We start from the raw sequence: 2,500 nt of genomic DNA, 5'->3' as shown, positions 1-2,500 counted from the left end.
ATGGGTTCCAACGTTTGATCGAATTATGTTCAGAGGTTTACACCGACCACCCAAATTTTGTTTGGCTGATAACTACGTTGGTAGGTTCATTGATTTATGATTTTTGCTTTTATTATTCATATTGAATTTTGTTCCGCTCTATGGAATTATGTTCACACTGTTATTGCTTCCTCGAATTATGTTCGACAAGCGGACTAGAGCCTCGCGAGAAGAAACTTAGGGGCCGATTACATGAGCCGGGCTGGATCGTTTAGCGGAGATCCCGGCACGTCTGAGAAACACATCAAAAATCAAGTTTGCGATTACATGGAAAAATCTCAGCCCAGTTGGCCGAAATCCCGGCTAACCGGGCTGAGATTTTTTCATGTATTGGCGTTTACTGGGACAGCCCGGTTAGCCGGGCCAGCAATTTCTAACCACATTACTCCACTTTAGAGCAAAATAGACCACGGAATAGTCGTTTTTTGTGTTTAACCATCCTCGGAGACCCAGGGGCGGATCACGGAGGCAAGGGGAAGTCTTAACCGGCAAAAGAAAATGACGAAATACTCTAAAGTTGCCTTGGCTGTAAGCATAGGCGGCCCAGACGTTGTTTGTGATTCACATACGTGACAATATTGCGTTACGTTTTGAGCCATTTAAGAGAATGTATGAAACGGTTCGAAAATCGCTCTAAATTCAACTTGTAGTAAAGGAAAAATCACAAAAATAGCAACGCACGCAACAAATTTAGTCGCATTTACCACTTCGTCGAATTCTAATGCTTAACACAGGAATTTTTAGTTATTTTGAAAATCCTTCTGTTTTCGTTAGCAATCATCCTTTCAAATTTCAGAGAAATCGACCGGTCCGCGAATATTTTACGAATTTTTTTTCAATGGGATGTCAAAAGGTTAAGTGGATGTTATGCATACTAGCGGAGTTCGGGCGATAAAGTTGCGCGTGGCGCGTCTGACCCGTTATAAATACTTTTTCACAAAATGTTCCCGAATCGTCAAGTATCACCACAGAAGACAAGAACATCATTTTAAAAGCTTATTCTACGCAAAAAGTAGGTTCTGGAGGTAATTTTGAGAGTGGAAATCAAGTTTACGTCGCATGGTATATTTATATTTAACTAATGCACCTATCAATGGTTTGCCCCAGGATGGGGGCGAGGGGGGGGGGGTGTGGGGGGCAACCCACGGGAAATTTGACATTTTCAGGGTTTCAAATGTCAATTTCCCCACCCTTGGGTCTCCATAATGAGTCAAATTCCCACCCCCTGGGGACCACAGACCTTGCAAAATTAGTAAGTTAAAGATTTGATAGGCAATCACAACAAGTTTATTGCAGGACTCCTCCAGAGAGTAATTGTATTTGTTGGCAAATGGTCCCCACCAAGTTTGTAAATTTCCCCAAATGAAGAAGGCATATTCTAGATATTTAGCATAAGCAATTTCACACACATTCTGTACTGCTTAAAATACCTGTGAATTGTTTCACATAGTATTTACAGCAATACAAAATGTGCAGTGCCAGAACATGTCGTCATCAAGAGGGGTTAATACACAACTTTGGTGGTACCAATTATCACAGGTATCACAATGAATCCATTCTACGGTTTCAGCTTTATCATCTCTTGGGTCTTCTTTTTTGCAGTAGCCGTGAGTTATTAGAAATTTAAAGATAGAGCACTGATGGGCATAAAAGAAAACATTTTTGCTTAAAAAAAGAACGCGATACTCCTTACCTTTCGTTCCGCCATCCTTGGACGCGAAAACCTCGCTTAAATGACACCACTCATCACTCATTCCCAGTCCCTCTCAACTTTTCAAGATGGCGGTCGAGCCAAATTTCCCACAAAACACCACACTTGTACAATATTAGAACTACAGCTCACTTTGATTACGGCTCGACAGGCGACAGATTGTTGTCCGGCGAAGTCCATTAGTCGTCCCTTTTTAAGATTCCAGATTTTCTTTTTCAGCGCCTGTCTTGTTCAGACTAAGTGACGAATAAACTCAACTCTGTTGAGAAATTGTTATATTGGTCTTTCTGTTTCTTCCTTGTTGCCTTTATAAATCGATTGAAGGGATGCGAAAACGGAGCTTTCCTTCGGCTACTCGATCTATTGCGCAGCTTCATTGCGGCTTTATTTACTCTTTCAAAAACAGCAAAAGATTATAACGCAATCCTTGATAATAAACTTTACGTCTTAGTTTAACTCAATGTTTTAAGGGCATACGCGTGAAGGCAACATAATTTGCTTCTGCTGCCACCAATGCTTACGTTCGCTCGTTCTCTGTTCCTAAATGCATTCCTAATAGAAGAAAGTCACGAAGAATACAGAGCAATTGCAATGTAATTTTTTTGTAACGTTGGCGTACATGCAGCAATTGTCAGATTATGGGAAGAGCGGAGGCATTCATATGCTGCCAAGAAATTGTGCCTGTCAAAAAATAAGCTTATCGAGGCTGTTACCAGCGGTGAATGTGGCGAAGAAACCAAATGCATCACT

At 41.2% G+C, this 2,500-nt stretch overlaps 1 protein-coding gene across 6 annotated transcripts in view; it reads left to right on the top strand.

Annotated features, from left to right (window-relative positions):
* The window catches only part of LOC137984688 (uncharacterized), an 85,219-nt gene that overhangs the window by 868 nt on the left and 81,851 nt on the right, over positions 1–2,500 (top strand). The window lies entirely within an intron of this gene.

Source organism: Montipora foliosa, chromosome 14, assembly GCF_036669935.1.
Source record: "Montipora foliosa isolate CH-2021 chromosome 14, ASM3666993v2, whole genome shotgun sequence".
Taxonomy (NCBI): domain Eukaryota; kingdom Metazoa; phylum Cnidaria; class Anthozoa; order Scleractinia; family Acroporidae; genus Montipora; species Montipora foliosa.
Note: the sequence above shows the minus strand (reverse complement) of the source record. Positions and strands in the feature narration are given on the sequence as shown.